Source organism: Schistocerca americana, chromosome 1, assembly GCF_021461395.2.
Source record: "Schistocerca americana isolate TAMUIC-IGC-003095 chromosome 1, iqSchAmer2.1, whole genome shotgun sequence".
In the NCBI taxonomy this organism is placed as follows: domain Eukaryota; kingdom Metazoa; phylum Arthropoda; class Insecta; order Orthoptera; family Acrididae; genus Schistocerca; species Schistocerca americana.
The window spans coordinates 120,946,498-120,967,160 of NC_060119.1; positions in this window are offsets into that span (position 1 = coordinate 120,946,498).

Below are 20,663 nucleotides of genomic sequence, written 5' to 3' on the forward strand. Positions count from 1 at the left end.
GGAGATATTATGTATGGTAGGTGAAATAAGAAGCAAAATGAGTTCACTAAAGCGATCAAAACAAAAACAAAGAAAGAGTGGTGATAGCGAGGAAGGTGAAACCAACAGTGGAAAAATTTCGAATAAAGATGGTGATAGTGCAGAAAGTGCAGTGAATACACACGTTGCAGTGGAAAGTTCAGTAAGTACCTCTGAAATCCCTGCAATAAATTGTGTAATAGATCTTCCAATGACACCGTTCTTATGCCTCCTTGTTGGATCTCAGATTAGTGGAATTTTTTTCGTGCTGAGAATCTGATTATTAATCTTTGCAGACGATACATATCTTTTAGTTGAAGAAACGCCTGACAATGACATTGCAACATCTGCCAACTTTGTGTTCGATGATTGCCGTAAGTGATTCAGCTGGAATGGCCTCACTTTAAATTTTAAAAACGCAGTACATTCATTTCTATGGGTCTCAGAAAATTCAGGACGATGTAAGTCTAAACTGTAATGATTACGATATAAAGAAAGTTTATTCTTCAAAATTTTCAGACCTCATAAAGTAAATAGGTCTTGCCATATTCTGTATTTGAGAATAAGAGTAAGTTCAGCAACTTTGGCTCTACATATCAAAGTAGCAATTGCCAATACTAACACTTTTAAGGTTGCTTACTTTGGCTACTTTCATTCATTGTTGTGCAATGGCATATTCCTTTGGAGTAACTATCCAATGACAAATAAAGTATTTTTCACTCAGAAAAAAGCAATCTGAATATGTCTTGCAAATTTATTGAAAAAACTTAAGTCTAGTACAAAATGGAGTACACTGCTCAAGCTCAGAGGTGTTTAATGCACTCCCATAGAACATAAAAAATCTTACCAGTGTAATGTTACAATGTAAGAGTAAATTAAAGGATTATCTTCTGGAAAACTTTCTATTTTCTTGATGAATTCTTTAATGTAAGCAATTCTACATTGTAATTTAAATATGACGCGTTTTACTTGTAATATTTGCTATTACCACTTTCTTACTGATCACTATAACTTATGCCAACACGGAAATTTTCGCTCTGGCTAATGACGTACTTCAATTCTAGCAGATTTGTAATTTGTAATATGAAATAATTGCAGTTAATTATTTGATTGTTTTATGTCTCTGTTTCACTGTAGGAAATGCCTGAGCTCGTCATTATTATCATATAAAATATTACATTTTGTATCTTTTAGCATCTATAAGTACTGCCCTCAAGCATACTTATGATCAATGGAACACGAATAAATAAATAAATAAATAAAGTAATGGTCTGGGGTGCCATTTTTTTGTAGCAGGACTTCTTTGGTGGCCATCCATGGCACCCTACAGCACAGAGGTATGTCAACGATATTATATGCCCCATTTTGTTGCCCTTCATGGGAAGCAATCCTGGGCATACATTTCAGAAAGAAAATGCCTGCCCACACATAGCGCGAGTTTCTACACTTGTCTTTGTGCTTGCCAAACTCTGCTTTGGCCAGAAAGGTCGTTGGATCTCTCCAACTTAGAACATTTGGAACATTGAGGGCAGGTTCTTTCAACCATATCGGGATTTTGAGTATGTAAAGCACCAATTGGACATAAGTTGACATGATACCGTTCAGGAGTACATCCAACAACTGTATCAATCAATTTCAGGCTGAATTATTGCTTGCAGAAGGGTTGGAGGAGGACTGATCTGTTACTGACTTGCTCAATTTGTGAACCTCTTTCTCCTGTATAAACCATCCATTTTTTCTGAAATTGTAATCATTTCTTTCTGTGTATCCATACATCACATTTACTTATTCCTCTCCCATTCGGATAATGGTACATCATTCATTTTTTTGTCTTAGTGTGTATGTTCAGAAGCAAATTTTATTTCTAACAAGCCTCAGGGCTACACATTTGGATGAATGGGTGCAGTGAAAACTATATAGCTATGGATGTGAGAAAAAAGAATATAATAAGAATAAGAAAATTAGTGAACTTAAATCATGTAAATCACACATACCTGCATCAGAAGCAGTAGAATTAAGCAAAAAGCAATAATTAGAACAAGGGGCTTTAACACTGTACTTACAACAAAGAGTGATAACAATGCCACAAGAAGTAGTTTAACTCACTGCTCAAGACTTGAAAATTTACAAAACTGCAATACATTAGAGCCCTTATACTGACATTCCAGTTGCTATAGTTTTCTGTGGATGGCTCTGACAATTGTGAAACTGTTTTTAGATCTGACAACTGGTGAATGGATCATATTTTAATGTTACTACTTCCCTTCTTACAAAACTGGACTTCTTTGTAATGAGTGAAGAATATTTAAAGTAATGCCTTATATGTTTTTGATGTTATGGTGCACCAATAATGACAAGCAGAAACAATGGTGTTGGGGAACAACTTAAAAAATTTTTTCCCTCTATTATAATATGGGGTTGCAGCAAACAGAGACTATAGCTAGCTGTTAATGATTCCATCAGAGAAGTCCATGGAATAAATTACTTCCAAATTTGTGTAGAAAAACTGTATGCTTTATACAATTATTCTCCTAAGAACCAAAGGGAACTAAACACCTATGCAAACGTTTTGGAGCAATGCATGTTGCATATTGATAAAATTTTCACAATTTTTTACAAGCTGTTTGGGAATTATTTTGACATGGTTGAGAATGATGTTATGAGAAAGAGCCAAAAATTCTGGTTTACAGAAATATTTAGGAAGTGCAGAGTTTGTAGAAGGTATGGGTACAGTGTTGAACGCTTTTATAGAATTAGCTGATCTTCCATGCAACCTTCAAAAGGGGGAATTAAAACTACAAACATCAGATAAGCTGAGAAAAAGAACTGTTAGAGTGTTTCAGTCGTTGCAGCAAACTTCTGTCCATAATGCCAAAGTAGCTAACAGTATAACTAAATTAAGTAAATTCAAATCTGTGCTCTGTCAAGATCCAATAAAATACAAACCATTCATGCAGCACAGTTTTGCACGTGCCATGCTGCCAATTTAGAACCAAGATCGTTAACTCAGTCTTCTTACAGTGGAAAGAATCAAGATTTTTCAGAATAGTAGTGGCTATGACGATCTCCTCTGTGAGCTAACAACGTCCATTTGCATGGTCTGAGAAGCTAGATATAAGGTATGGATAAGAAAGTAGAATTAATTTTTGAAAACAATTTAGAATCTCAAATAACAGAAAAATTATAAGAGCTTTCAGGAAGTACAAGGAAAATGAATATTGATAAGAAGCATTGTGATCTAAGGCCACTGCTTTGTGCTTCAAACAGTATCCCTATATCAATAGTGGAGTGTGAACACTTACTTAGTTCCATAAATGAGATTGTAACCCCTTTATGAAATGCCCTTTTGGTGGATCACACGTCTGATTTCATGTTCGTCACTGTAACTGAACCTCTTCCTTCTGAATTCGACTCACTGCCACATGTGAAATCATGGCTGGCAACTGGGAGGAGATCAGCAGACTGTTTGCTGTCATAAAAGGAAAATGACTGCAGAGCAGCATCCCTTCAAGCCTGTTAGTACCAGAAGTTATAATTTTCTGACCAATGGGCTGATGCAAGCCTTACAGGACAGTGCCAAAATAATGTCTTCAATCTTTTTCTGTCACTTCTTCATTCAGGTCCTACCATGTTGCAGAAAGGAGCAACTTGGTGACAGATTCTGTCGACAGTTTGCAAAACGTCATAAACATGGCAGCAGCAACTGTGTAAGTCATCTGTTACCGATTCGCCTAAGGACACCTTTGCTGCAAAATGGAATCACAACAGTAGTTTTATCATTTGCTGCGGACAAAGAAAACCCATGACAGCGTTCTGATTCTATATTCAATCTTACATGACAGAACTATGTATTGTGGTACTGAAATATTGTAGGGGTGTACATTTATACTTAACTTATGACCTCAGGCAAATTAGCCAAAAAAAATGAAATAAGCTATCAGATCAAAAGCATCTAGACACCTATTAGTGGACATTAAATGCCATGAGCCTACAGTGCTGTTGTAGCAGGAGAAGACGTGATACTCCTATGTGGTAGTCCTAGCTGCTAAATAGGGGAGTCTCACTGGCTAACTGGTGTGCTTGAACAAAATAAAATAGCTCTATCGGACCATACATGCTCTCTACAGTTAACAACCGAAATGGTTGATTGGAGATTGTTCCAACTAATGTTAATTACTTCTGAAAGTCAAAAATAGAAAGTCCTTTTAGCAAAAAATGCCACCATCCTGTCCAAGAGGACAGACAACAAGGAATCAGAGCATCTACAATTACTCAAATGCGCACTAACACACAAAAAGAAGATTCAACATAAGCTAAGAAAACACATAGCAACACACAAATAACCTCTCTACTTAGGAATGTGAAACTGAAGATTTTCTTAGATGAATTAAATAAACAAAAAATTTAAATAACATGGCTCTGAAAAAATGAGAAACATAATAGAAGACATTTCAAATCCCAATGATACAGATTAATAATGGGAAACCAGGACAAAGGGTCTTGAAGCAATGTCCCCAATGTAACAGGCTGTAAGGTGAATACAAAAATAATAGATTCAGTAATTGATTTTCAAACAATGTCACCAAGAAATGCAACTCTAAATTTAAAAACAATGGATAAAACTTACACAAAAATAAATGCTCGTGGTCTTATGAATGAAAAAAATTTCTGACAAAAGTGAAGGAAGAAGTATATAAATTTTGGGACCTTCTTGAATAAACTGGGAACAGAATAAACAAAAAGTATGCAAAAACCTTATTGAGAGGCTCAATGCCCAGATGGCAAAAGAAAGGAAGTATAAAGACATCATTGAAAAATGGCGCCAACATAACTTTAAAAATAACAACGGATTTCTACAAAGGATACAACTTTATATCTGAATCAACATACTCGACGAGGAAGCCAAATAAGCTTAAAAAGTGGAAACATCCATATTGGAGGATATTCATAAGGGATTTTACAACGTTAAAGTATTGAGAAAAATAGAAACAGCCTCATACTACTACAGATTTAACATTAAAATCATATTCACTTTGTTAAAGAAAAATAATGCAAATACCAGCAAAACAAGTAGGAGCTTTGACCCACATCAGCTAATTAAAAACGAAAAATATCAACAAATAATACATCATTTTATAAGTGATCTAGAAGAAATGGTACCGAATCTCACGAAACAAGAATCAAGCTCCGTTGAAACTACACAGAAAATATACATGATAGAAACCGCAATGTTGAAAAATTTCATGAAGAAAGACACCAAGCATGGTTAAAGTGTCAAACACACAAAACAGAAGAAAATGCCATCAACTTCAAAAGGAAAGGAAAAATAATGCATCAAAAATTAGGAAAAATCAAGAAAGGATTAAATACATATGTTGTAAACTCCATAGACAATTAACACAAAACCAGTTCCGGGAACCACAAAGAAATCGTTGAGAAACAGCTAAAATAGTATGAGCTCTTTACACTATAACTAAAAAATGAAGAAGGAGGAATGGCACACTGTAAAAAAGAAAGTGCTGAAATCATGGCAAAAGCAGCTAATAAACTTTTGAACTGCAAATAACCCAAAGAATCGATGTAAATACACCAATAAAACTCAAAACAAACAAGAGACTTCAACTTCTGTGGAGGTGGAAAAAGCACTCAGATTACAAACAATTATAAAGCAGGTAGAGAAGATCAGGTGTTTGTTGAAATGTGGAAATATTCAAGTTACTCAGTCAAGAACTCGTTACATATGATTCCAGAAAAATCTATATAACCGAACAATTCCTTGAATTTTGGACCATTTGCATATCCATCCACTACATGAGAAGGGGGTAGAAGCAATGCAGAGTACTTTCCCCTAAACTGTACATACACGATTTTATCGAAGATTGTATGTGGAAGAATCAAGGAACAACTAGAACAAGAGTTAGGGGAATACAAGGAAAGTTTCAAAGCATAAAGAAGCTATACATATTAAATCAGTAGTTAGAAATGCTATACGACATACTACAGGAAATAGGACAAATATCTGGCGACATCAGTTGTAGACTTCAAGAGGGCATGTAATTGTATTCACAGACCTTCAGCATCAAAAATTCTAAGGAATCCAGGACTTCATCCAAAACTAATTTAACTAATAGAACTAACTCTAACCAAAACCAAATCAAAAGTAAAGTTGACAGAAGAAATTTCTAAATCATTCCTCATAAATACAGGTTCAGGACAATGTGACAACTGTCGCCCTTTCTATTCAATTGTGGAATTGGATATATAATGAGAGAATGGTAGAAGGATAACCCAAAGAACATAAGAATTGGAATTGTGAAAAATGATATGAGTTTAAGCTTCTTGGGATTTGCTAATGATCTCACTCTCCTAGCCAACAACGTTCAAGAAACCAGACAATGAGATAAATAAGTACAAGAAATAGCACAGAAAATCGACCTTAGAATATCATTTGAAAAAACAGAGGTTGCGCTAACTGATCCACAGCCAGTAAACAAAATTACAATAAAAGAACAGAGAATCAAAAATGTTGATAAATTTAAATATTTAAGTATAATCTTAACATACAATCCAAACAAGAAATTAACATGGTCAAATAGAAAGAATTAAACAAAGCAAATAACACTACCAAAAATCACTTACAACAATAAAAGCCTATCGACAGCTGCAAAATTAAAACTTTATAGAACAGTTACAAAGCTACAAACAACATTTGCAACTGAAACGTTTTTCACAATAACTATTACAGCAGAAACTGACAGAATATGAAAGATATAAAGAAAAAGAATTAGAACAAGTGTATGTAAACTATATCAAGGTAATGGGTCTGGAGAACGGTTTCAAATGAAACAGAATATAGAAACAGAACCAGTAATGAGTATGATCAGGAAGAAACACATCTGACACTTTGGGAATCTGATGAGAACGCTAGACAACAGAATTCATAAGAGAATAATCCAAAAATTGTGGGCTAGTAACACAAACACTAAATGGGTTATAGAAGTTAAGGAAAATATATGAATAACAGAAATATAAGAGAACTCAACACAAAAAACAAAACAGGCAAACAAAATCCTACAAGACACAAAAACTGGACTACTAACGGAAGTCAATAAAAGAACTACAGGATGGTATGTAATGTAGCAGAGCAGAGCAACATGAAATGAACAGAACAGTGCCATGTGTTTAGGAGATTGTGATGCTATTATGCAATCTTTACATAAAGTCATATTCATGCAGAACTTTCAGTTGGATTTTCTTACACTTACTACGTCTATGAAAACTAATAATTTAACGATGAAATTCGGAGCATGATATATAAATCAAATCGATTTTGGAAGGACTGTCTTGCAAACTCGAAAATGTTAAACCAAATGTAAACACACATTGCGGCTATTATTTGTATGAAAATGAGACAATAAAGCAGTAGTAATGATAAAAGAACTCAATGTAAAAATCATGTCAGCATCAAAAGTCATGCTGTAATTACGAAGTAATTAAGAGATGCAGTCGATCTACTGTTAACAGTGAATATTTCATAAAATTTCGAAATTAAAATCAATTTATTTAAATATAATTGTTACATCAAACTTGTTGCCATCAACTGTCAAACGAAATTCTGTAACCAGTATTATGAAAATAAATTAATCCCAATTGTAGGTTTAATTATGTACAGTTCAAACAGTACACAGAAACTTTTGTAATTGCCGCATGTTATATAAGCATCATTTACAACAGCCATGTTAGATCAGTCTTGGATCAGTTTTACATCAGTCCTGGATGAGATTTTGTGATGAGGTATCTGTGTTTTCTTGTATACATAAATAATAAGAGAAGTAGGAAGAATATTAAGGTAAAAAGGTACATCATTAAACCAGAAAAGAATAAATTTGCTGTGAAAGAGATAAAATTTCATGGCAACAATGTTACTAAGGATGGAATTTTGTCTGATACTGATAATATTTTATGCATAGAAAAGTTCCCTGCCCCTGAGTCAGAGAAGAAGTTAAAAACACATTTTGGGTTACTTAATTTTTATAGAAAATACATAAGAAAATCCAATCCCAAAGAAAGCAGGTGTTGACAGATGTGAAAATTACCGAACTATCAGTTTAATAAGTCATGGCTGCAAAATACTAACGTGAATTCTTTACAGATGAATGGAAAAAGTGGTAGAAGCCGACCTCGGGGAAGATCAGTTTGGATTTCGTAGAAATGTTGGAACACGTGAGGCAATACTGACCTTACGACTTATCTAAGAAGACAGATTAAGGAAAGGCAAACCTACATTTTTATGATTTGTAGGCTTAGAGAAAGCTTTTGACAATGTTGACTGGAATACTCTCTTTCAAATTCTGAAGGTGGCAGGGGTAAAATACAGGGGTGAAAGGCTATTTACAATTTGTACAGAAACCGGATGGCAGTTATAAGAGTCGAGAGGCATGAAAGGGAAGCAGTGGTTGGGAAGGGAGCGAGACAGGGTTGTAGCCTATCCCCGATGTTGTTCAATCTGTATATTGAGCAAGCAGTGAGGGAAACAAAAGAAAAAATTGGAGTAGGTGTTAAAATCCATGGAGAAGAAATAAAAACTTTAAGGGTCGCCGATGACATTGTAATTCTGTCAGAGACAGCAAAGGACTTGGAAGAGCAGTTGAACAGAATGGACTGGGTCTTGAAAGGAGGATATAAGATGAACATCTACAAAAGCAAAACGAGGATAATGGAATGTAGTCAAATAAAGTCGGGTGATACTGAGGGAAAAACATTAGGAAATGAGACACTTAAAGTAGTAAGCGGGTTTTGCTATTTAGGGAGCAAAATAACTGATGATGGTCGAAGTAGAGAGGATATAAAATGTAGAATGGCAATGGCAAGGAAAGCGTTTCTAAAGAAGAGAAATTTGTTAACATCGAGTATACATTTAAGTGTCAGGAAGTCGTTTCTGGAAGTATTTGTATGCAGTGTAGCTATGTATGGAAGTGAAGCATGTATGATAAATAATTTGGACAAGAATTTAGTATTGGAGGGCAGTGTGGAGGGAAAAAATCATAGAGGGAGGCCAAGAGATGAATACACTAAGCGGATTCAGAAGGATGTAGGTTGCAGTAGGTACTGGGAGATGCAGGAGCTTGCACAGGATAGAATAGCATACAGAGCTGCATCAGGACTGAAGACCACAAAAACAATGACAACAACATAAGAAAAAACAGGCATTGAATGCACAATCTTTTAGAGGAGGATGTATTATGTATATGGTGTAATGAGAAGCAAAAACTTTTGATGAAATAAAAAGACGGTTGTGTGATAGCAGAATTTTGCACAGAACATATTTGGCACTACCATTTTGTTTTATGATAGAAAGAAGTAATAGTGGAATGGGAGCTTATTTATCTCAAGAGAAAATACTAGAGGGTAGAATAGAACTTCATTCAATAGCATTTGCAAGCAGAACTCCAGAAAAACAGGAAAGGGATTATTCAATGACCGAGAAGAAGCTTTTAACAGTACACTGGACTTTTGCCAAGTTCAGAAATTATTTACTGGGACACAAAATCATTGTATATTCTGACCACAAGGCTTTAAGTTATCCGCTTGTAATGTATGTTGTATCACAATAGAATCACAGGATGGGCACTTTTCTTGGAACAATTTGATTATTCAATTAAATAGGTAAAAGGGGACTAAAATTTTATTTGCAGATACATTATCTAGATTTCCAGTAGGGGGGGGGGGGGGGGGGGGGGAAATTGAAGAGAGTAGGAATCAAGGAGAGAGAGATTTCAGAATTAAATATATGAAAGGGATCAAAAATGAAAAAGAGATTAGGAGAATTTGTAACACAATAAGGAGAAACCAAAACCATGATGAGAATTCGAAGCTTGTAAGAAATAATTTTTCAGAAAGTAAGGAAAATAAATGGAGGAGCAATATCATAAATTTTACAAGGGAATGTTACATAGGGTAAGTAGTCCGGATAGTGATAAATGGGAGTTTTGTCGGTCAGGACAGTATATAGATAGTCTGATGAAGTACGTACATGAATGTTTTGGAAGCTATGAAGCCTCAAAATGTACCCAAAACATTCAAGAAAATTTATATGTTTACAACCCAACCAGAAGTCTGAAACATTGTAGCCACTTATGACAGATGTCAATGTGTGAAGGTACGTAAGTATAATAGTAGAGGACATAGGCAGAATACTATTCTGGAAAACAAGATGGAACTGGTAAGAGCTCACTTTTTTGGATAGTTGACAAAAACAAAAGATCAGAGTTACATTTTTGTTACAATATACTTATTTTCTAAATTAATAAAATTATACCATAAAAACAAAGCAACTAGTGAAATCTTAATAGAAAAGAAATTAAAAAGGACTACTTTGAAATGTAGAAATCCCAGCGGCATTTATTTCTGATAATCGAGCTCAGTTTACTTCTAACAGAAGGAAAATTTTTGTTGAGGAGATAAATATAAAGGATACTTAATCTCAGCATACCTTCCACTGAGCAACTCAACTGAAAGATATATGAAGGTGATAGGAAGATTATGTTGAGCTTTTTACAGTAAAGAGCATTCAACCTAGATTGAATAAATAAGTAGTTTTGAAGACATTTTAAATACTTTGTAACATTCATCAACAGGCTTTTCACCATATGAGATCATGTATAAGAAGAAACCTGATAAATTATCGAATAACAGAGTTCCCTAGCTCCAGAAATATTCTTGCACAAGAAACAGATGAGACTTTCAGGAAAAATGTGGAGGAACATTTTAATATTAGAAAAAAGAAACATGACTGAAGATTAAAAGTAACGTAGTTTAAGACAGGTGAACTTGTGAAGATTAATGAAATGTCAGTGGCAATCAGTGGCTAAATTAAGAGATTTTTTAACATTTATAATGGGCCATTTGAAATACTAGAGATTCCACATCCAAAGGCTTATAGGCTAATTTATCCAAAAACGAGAAAATTATTTGTGCTAAGAAATATTATATAATTAAAATCATATAAGCTTGGAACCTAAGTGATAAATAAGTTCTGTCACTACAAAAGAGTTCTAATCTAATGTTACTCAGATATAGATAATTTTGTATTCTTTTGTAGAGCCAAAGTAAATCATCACAGGGATGCATCATCTTTATCTACCAAGTGTATGGCAAACACTTGGTCCCTAGCCAAGTGGGTCTTGTTTCAATAATTCCAGTACACAGTCATTTTTCATTATTCTTTGTCTCCTTCTGTCCTGTATGATACACACTTCTTTCTTGCTTCATACAGTGATAACACACTCGCCATGTTTAGTTTACCTTATTAAGCCACCACTATGAATGAAATAGGAAATAATGTAATTATAGTATGTTATCATGAACTATGACACATGTATTTTGAATCATGTCAGCTGCATGATTGTCAACAATACTTATGACTTATGTTACACTGATATATAGATTTGAAATGGAAAATTACACAGCAGCTCAGCTCCTCTTACAGTGTTATGTGGAAAACAGTCAAGAATTAATTTTCGAATTCAACACACAAATGTCTCTTAGTAAACCTATATGAACATCAGTTATTACTGAGGAAAAAGGGATTTGAAGCTTTCAACATAAAGTAAATAATAATTTAGCATCTGGGAATTGATTATGTATAAGTATGGAGATGATGAAACGATAACCTTAATGGAGCCTAAATGTACTATTTGTCATTTTCTACACACTGATCACTTGCAAATGTACCTATGTTCATTGTAACCACAACCAATGATATTATTTATGCTTCATTACGCTATATTGTACATATGTTGATTGTCATATACACATATGTATGAATTATTGCTACATCATTGTAATATTATGCTGAATATGATAGGATTACTATGTTACCTTAGCACAAATTTATTTGATGTGTCTTCTAGGCTCTGCATTGTTAATTGAAATTATATTAAGCGCAGAGGGCCTCAAAAATAAACTCTCATCTGGAACTGATGACATTCCAGATTATATCATTTAGGAATTCATAAATAAAATAGCTGTCCCACTCTCTAATGTGTACAATTCATTGTTGATGATGGATACATTTCCTGATTGTTTGAAAATGGCAAAAGTTATCCCACTCTTTAAGAAAGGTGAAAAAATAATGTGGAAAATTGTAGTTCTGTTTCGTTGTTACCTCCACCTGGTAAACGTCTGGAGAGATTAGTTTATCAGATTAATTAATCTTCTGAGAAAGAAGCAAATGCTCTCTGATATTCAGTATGGTTTCAGTAAATATAAATCCATAGCAACTGCTATATATGAATAGATACATTCCACCCTAGATGCTCTAGACAAAAACAAAAAGCAGTTGGCATCTTTCTAGATTTGTCAAAGACATTCGATGTTGTAGACTACAAAATTGTACAAGACAAACTGCAGTCATATAGCATCAGGGGCACCCCTCTAAAATGATTCAGCTAATATCTCACAAATGGGAAACAAAAAGTAACAATAAAACACAATGATCAAGGATATATCAAAACTATCACATCTGTAGTACATATGCTTTGGAGATGTGTTTTGGAGATTAGTTTTAAATGGACTGACCTAAAGAGAGTGCACCAAAAGTGTCTGATCTTAATGACAACCATGTAAAACTGGCGATATATGTATCATATAGTGATGATGTGTAAAATTCACAAAATATATACACTCACTATACAAGCCAGAATGTGATAGGTTGCTGAATTTGATATGATGCTGTTTGTGATAGGAGTAATGTATTACCTTAGTAAAGATTTATTTCCCATGTCTTCTAGTTTCTACATTGCATAGTTCACTCACTAAATTATATTAAGCACAAAGAGCCTCAAAAATAAACTCTCATCTCGAGTCACCAAAATATGTTTACTACAACTGTGACAGATTTGTAATAAACACTTCATTAAATGAAAGAGTTGCTGCCTCCCACCCCCCCCCACCCCCCCCCCCTCCCCAGCAAAATGTTGAAACTGCAAAACATATCAAAATGTACTTCTCTGACTATGGCGAGAGCGCCCAAGATTCAATTCTTTGACTGATTCTGTTTCTTCTTTATATAAATGACTTACTGTTGAACATCAGTGCCACTATCAGTACACTCTTTCCCAATGATACTAGCATGCTCGTTACCAGCAGAAAGAACCACAAACTGAAAGTAAAGGTGTGCTGGGTGATTGATCTGACAGAAGTAACATGGTAGTCAACACCAGGAAAGCCACCTTCCCGAACATCCACCTAAGAACCAATAAATGTATGCCCAATATGAAATTATATGGCTCTGAATTATCACCCACATCAGAAACAGGATTTTTAAGCCTGTGGATACAGGAAAACTTAAAATGGCAGTACTAACAGTAAGCTGAATAAAATGAGCTTCGCCTTACACTCCCTTGCGTATGCACAACCCCAGAGACTGTTCATGGGGATTAGTATGACCGATTGCATAGTGTAATACACTATATCAAATTCCTGGGGAGACTTCACACATAACTGAGACATTCTGCTCACCCATAAGAGAGCAGTGAGGGTAATGAACAGGTCAAAGTCAAATAACAGCTGCACACCTCTTTTCCAAAAGGTACTTATTCTTCCTCTTGCCAATCTCCGCATATCAGAAATGTGTAAGTTTGTAAAAGATAATACTTCAAAATTTTGTAAAATTCAAGAATTGCATACCTCTGCCTAATAAATCCATCATTTAACCAAGGCATTCAACTGTACAACAGTCTGCCATCAGAAATAGAAAACAATAACTTTTTAATAGGAATCTGAAAACCTTCTTTCTTTATCATTGCTTTTACACTTTATCTGAACTTTCGGCCCATATGTGTAGAAATAAATATGAACTTGATCACAGGAATATTTTATGTAAAAGAAATTAACATTAACATAAAATTGGACAAAAAGTTAGTGTTCATAATACTATCTGCAACTATGATAACTGTGTGCATACATTGTGTATGTATGTATGTATGTATGTGTGTGTGTGTGTGTGTGTGTGTGTGTGTGTGTGTGTGTATGTGTGTGTGTGTGTGTGTGTAATATCCTTGTAGTAAGATTTCACCCATAAATATGCCAGTTAGGTTATTGTTGTGTATATGTGTGAGAGGGATAGAAAACAAAAATAAAATTGTAATAATAAAAAAGTAAAATGAGGCTTTGTAAATTTTTGAAAATAGGTGTGTAATGTCGTGTTATGCAAATTTTCATCACATCTCTTCATATCATAGAAACCATCACACCATACTACGAATTGTCCAATATTAAATGTATCTTTTACGTACCACCATGAACAATGCTTGTACAAGATTGATTAAGAAGACAAATAAATACACTGAAGTGCCAAAAAACCTAGATCTGCCTAATATCGTGTAGGGGGTGAGCATGCAGAATTGCTGCAACACGACATGGCATGGACTTGACTAATGTCTGAAGTAGTGCTAGAGGGAATTGACATTGCGTATCCTGCAGGGGTGTCAATAAAACCTTTAAGGTTATGAGGTAGTGAAGTTCTCTTCTGAACAGCATGATGCGAGGCAGCCCAGATATGCTCAACAATGTTCATGTCTGGCAGCCAGCGAAAGTGTTTAAACTCAGAAGAATGTTTCTAGAGCCATTCTGTAGCAATTCTGGACGTGTGGGATGTCGCATTTTGGAAATCTATGGTAAGTTCCTTTGAGACCAAACTGCTGAGGTCATTGGTCCCTTGGCTTACTCACCACTGAATCTAACCTAAACTAACTTATGTTATGGACAACACACATACCCATGCCCAAAGGAGGACTCAAACCTCCAACGGTGGCAGCCGCACTAACCGTGGCAAGGCGCCTCAGACCGCATGGCTATCCCACGCAGTGATGTCGCATTGTCCTGCTGGAATTGCCCAAATCCATTGGAATGCACAATGGATGCAGGTAATCAGAAAGGATGCTTATGTATGAATCACCTGTCAGAATCGTATCTAGACGTATTAGGGGTCCCACATTGCTCCAACTGCACACATCCCACACCATTACAGAGCCTCAACCTACTTGAACAGTCCCCTGCTGACATGCAAGGTCCATCGATTCATGATGTTGTCTCTATACGTCCACACGTCCATCCACACAACACAAATTGAAACGAGACTCACCCGATCAGGCAATTTGTTTCAAGTCATCAACAGTCCAATGTCAGTGTTGACAGGCCCAGGTGAAGTGTAAAAGCTTTGTGTCCTGCACTCGTAAAGGCTTCACGAGTCGGCCTTCAGCTCTGAAAGCCCATATCAATGATTATTATTATTATTTATTATTTAGCGTATGGCGCTACACATATGGTTTACACTTATTACATTGTGAAATTATATGACAAAATGCACTATAAAGTACATAAGTGAAGGATACGTATTCAGATAAAATATAATACATAAACACAATAAAAATTAACATCACAGAAGATATTTTTCGTTACTTAAGTCTTCAAATTCTGACGTCCAAATTTGCAATCCATTCGAGGCAGGTCAGTGTGGCACTGAAGAAGTCAGCCCGACTATCCTGATAGGTTCTTAATTCACAGACCTGGGCGATGTGCTGTATTGTTTGATTAGGTGCCCCACAATCACAGCTAGGGCTGGGAAGATTTCCCCACTTGTGTAGATTGTGTGCACATAGTCCATGTCCTGTTCGGATTCTGTTTAGGCTTTTACATAGCTGTCGTGGAAGTTCAAAGCCCTTAGGTTTCTCTGATGGACATATAAGTTCACGGTTGTCAGGGGAGGCACTATCACTCCAGCTCTCATGCCATTTAGTACCCATGTTGAAGTTGGCAGCTGACAGTTGTTGGGTCAGTCTTAAAGGGGGATTTCTGGAGCAGAGTCGTGTTCTTTCCAAAGTTCATGGATAGGAAGTAGGGGGTTATTCATTATTTTTGTGTATTCCTTCACCAGAGCTTCCTGTCTTCGCAGGGAGGGCGGAGCTATATGACTAAGTGTTGGAAGCCAATATAGTGGGGTTGTCTTTACGCACCAGTTATGGTTCTCATAGCAGCGTTATGCTGGGTGTCTACCTTATTTACATGCTTGCTGGTTAACCACGCTGGTGCACAGTACTTGGCTGCAGAGTACACTAAGGCGAGTGCAGAGGTTCATAGTGTGTCTGCTGCTGCTCCCCAGTTAGTGCTGCAGAGCCTCTGAATGAGGCTGTTCCGTGAGCTTATTTTGTTAGACACAATTTCCAGGTGTCTTTTGATGGATAATGACCCATCTAGAGTGACCCCCAGGTACTTTGGATATGGGTGATATCGCAGTTGACTGTTATTCATATGAATCTTCAGCTCATATCCCGCCATTCTGTTGTTCAAATGAAAACAGCTGACTTCAGTCATGGTGGGAGTGGTATTAGCCTCCATTTGGTGAAATATTCATGCATTTTGTGTAGGTCAGTTGTGAGGATGTTTTCAGTGTCTTCAAACTGCTTGCGTTTGATAGCTAGGGACATATCATCAGCATAGCTGAACTTCCTTGAGATGGTTTCAGGCAGGTCAGAGATGTAAAGACTAAAGAACATTGGTGCTAAAACTGATCCTTGAGGCAATGATATTTCGTTGGATGGTTCACATTCTGACACTTGATGATGGTCCAGCGCTGAAATCTGCAGCAATTTCCAGAATGGGTGCACTTCTGTCACACTGAATAATGCTCTTCAGTCATCGTTGGCTCCATTCTTGAAGGATCTTTTTGTGGTTGCAGCGATGTCAGAAATTTGATGTTTTACCAGATTCCTGATATTCATGATACACTCATGAAATGGTCGTATCAGAAAATCTCCACTTCATCGCTACCACGGAGATGTTGTGTCCCATCACTCGTGTGCCGACTATAACTCCACATTCTAACACACTTAACTCTTGATAACCTGTCCTTGTAGCCCAGTAGCCGATCTAACAACTGCGCCAGCCACTTTTTTTATGTAGGCGTTGCCAACCTTAGTGCTGTATTCTGCCTGTTTGTGTGTCTCTGTATTTGAATACTCATGCCTATATCAGTTTCTTTGGCGCTTCACTGTATAATCTGTGATACGTTTCACTCACTGTAACTACATGACTTGTAATTGTAGGTACATTAACTGCACTTAAACCTCATAATGTATCCAGTGTTATATCAAGCTATCTGAATAATAAAAAGACTGTAACTGCCCAAGAATTTTCGTCTGGCTGTGCATCATCTGAGCAAGAAATTGCAAACATGTATATTCTAACCAAAAAACCACTCTAACCCCAGTAAACACGAATGATACCTACTTAACTGTAGCACAGTGCTCTAAACTCTCTTGTACATATGATACAACGTTTGTAAATTCCAAGAAATGGAAACGAATATTTTTACTCACTACATATACACTCCTGGAAATTGAAATAAGAACACCGTGAATTCATTGTCCCAGGAAGGGGAAACTTTATTGACACATTCCTGGGGTCAGATACATCACATGATCACACTGACAGAACCACAGGCACATAGACACAGGCAACAGAGCATGCACAATGTCGGCACTAGTACAGTGTATATCCACCTTTCGCAGCAATGCAGGCTGCTATTCTCCCATGGTGACGATCGTAGAGATGCTGGATGTAGTCCTGTGGAACGGCTTGCCATGCCATTTCCACCTGGCGCCTCAGTTGGACCAGCGTTCGTGCTGGACGTGCAGACCGCGTGAGACGACGCTTCATCCAGTCCCAAACATGCTCAATGGGGGACAGATCCGGAGATCTTGCTGGCCAAGTTAGTTGAATTACACCTTCTAGAGCACGTTGGGTGGCACGTGATACATGCGGACGTGCATTGTCCTGTTGGAACAGCAAGTTCCCTTGCCGGTCTAGGAATGGTAGAACGATGGGTTCGATGACGGTTTGGATGTACCGTGCACTATTCAGTGTCCCCTCGACGATCACCAGTGGTGTACGGCCAGTGTAGGAGATCGCTCCCCACACCATGATGCCGGGTGTTGGCCCTGTGTGCCTCGGTCGTATGCAGTCCTGATTGTGGCGCTCACCTGCACGGCGCCAAACATGCATACGACCATCATTGGCACCAAAGCAGAAGCGACTCTCATCGCTGAAGACGACACGTCTCCATTCGTCCCTCCATTCACGCCTGTCGCGACACCACTGGAGGCGGGCTGCACGATGTTGGGGCGTGAGCGGAAGACGGCCTAACGGTGTGTGGGACCGTAGCCCAGCTTCATGGAGACGGTTGCGAATGGTCCTCGCCGATACCCCAGGAGCAACAGTGTCCCTAATTTGCTGGGAAGTGGCGGTGCGGTCCCCTACGGCACTGCGTAGGATCCTACGGTCTTGGCGTGCATCCGTGCGTCGCTGCGGTCCGGTCCCAGGTCGACGGGCACGTGCACCTTCCGCCGACCACTGGCGACAACATCGATGTACTGTGGAGACCTCACGCCCCACGTGTTGAGCAATTTGGCGGTACGTCCACCCGGCCTCTCGCATGCCCACTATACGGCCTCGCTCAAAGTCCGTCAACTGCACATACGGTTCACGTCCACACTGTCACGGCATGCTACCAGTGTTAAAGACTGCGATGGAGCTCCGTATGCCACGGCAAACTGGCTGACACTGACGGCGGCGGTGCACAAATGCTGCGCAGCTAGCGCCATTCGACGGCCAACACCGCGGTTCCTGGTGTGTCCGCTGTGCCGTGCGTGTGATCATTGCTTGTACAGCCCTCTCGCAGTGTCCGGAGCAAGTATGGTGGGTCTGACACACCGGTGTCAATGTGTTCTTTTTTCCATTTCCAGGAGTGTATATTTCACTCAATATATAAAATTACAAACAATAAATATGCACTAAAACAAACAATGGATCTAACAATAATTCTGAAATTTCTTGTTAAATATAGACATACCAATTTTTACTATCATTATATTAACACTACTTGATGATTTAACAAAACAATTGTATCCATTCTAATCAATACTACATTTAATTAGCCTTTTATCTAGTAAACTTTGGCTTCACATGCACAACATGCATCCCAATGCAAGAACAGTCATACTAGTTGCTAAGAATCTGCATACAGGTTGAAGGAAAAGATGCCATACTTGGGAGTGAGCATATGATTCCTCATTCAGTTTCAAGACAAATGTTTATCTAGCAAAATCAGATCTGGTGCATTTTGGAAACACATGTAAGAAAACGAGTAGCTGGCAACAACGTCATATCATGAAGTGCACTGGAATATGCAGAGGAACATATACATGCTGTTCTACCATACCATCCATCATATTTCACTGAGTAGACTGCTGGCATATCATACCCACATCTGCCATGGTGCTATATCTTGAATCCTCATCAGATTCCTTTTTTTATTTTTTAGCTGTCTGTCCCCTAGTTCTCCTCGTTTATAAGCAGGACATCATTTCGTCACATGACAATAGCTCATCATGTCATGGTTGGATCCATTAAACTGCTTGCTTGTGTCTAGTAAAAACACAGTGAACAACCATAACTGGTCCTGTGAAGTTCATCTAGGGCAGCTTCTCTGGCACTACACAAACGATGAATATGTTGATATGCTTTCGATGTTGTATGCATCCGATACAACAAGCTGCTGCTACTCATGCATCTGCTGCACAGTACCCTCCAAGATGCCATCCCAATAAGAATGCCATCTTTGGGAAACTGGTAATCTTCGTCCGCAAGTAATGGACAGAGGTTGTCCAAGGACTAGACATTCTCCACAAACAGAGGACATGATACTTGAAACCATTGCCCAATCACTTGTAACACTGTAAAGCAGTTCTCAAAGACTGGTTGTGGAAGTGTTTGTCGATGAACAACTGCGTCCATATCATTACACGTTAACTCAACAGCAGTGGTCAGAAGACCACATTCAATGAGTAGTTTTGTGAGTGGCTTTTGAATTGAGTGGAAGATAACCCAATATGGACTGACGAATCTATCCGCACTTATGAAGGTATTTTCAACCTCTACAATTGCCATTATAGGTTAGAACACAACCCACACCTCACCCATGAAAGTGGCTTTTGGTCATGCTTTGACAATAACCTGTGGTCTGGAATTATGGGAAGAGTGCTTCTGGGTCCTTACCTATTGCCAGTCACTCTGAATGCACCATGAATCGTACATTTATTTGCAATGGTTTGCCTGACACATTAGAAAAAGTTCCATTTGTTGTTCGGCGACGGTTATTGTTTCATCATGATGGTGCATCGCCACACTTTGGAATGAATGGATATACCTATTCAAATGAAGCATCCACGTTCTCAGGACCTTAATCGACTAGATTTTTATTTGTGGGACACTTAAAGGAACACTTTTATAGTACTGATAGCTCGTGTGCATGCCACTTCGGCAATGTTGGATGCAGGTGTGTTGCGTAGGAGCCAGCAAAATGTGATCCAGCAAAGTGTTTGCAAATGCAACGTGGTAGCTTTGAACATCTTCTGTAAAGTGAACATTGCTTGTACACATACAGCTCTGTGAAGATAAGACTGGACGTCAAATATACAGACTGAGGTTATTGTGCATAGCATAATGTGCAATCTAGTGTAACTTACCTATTGTGTTTCTTGGGGACTTAACAGCTGAGGTCATCAGTCCCCCTAGGCTTAGAACTA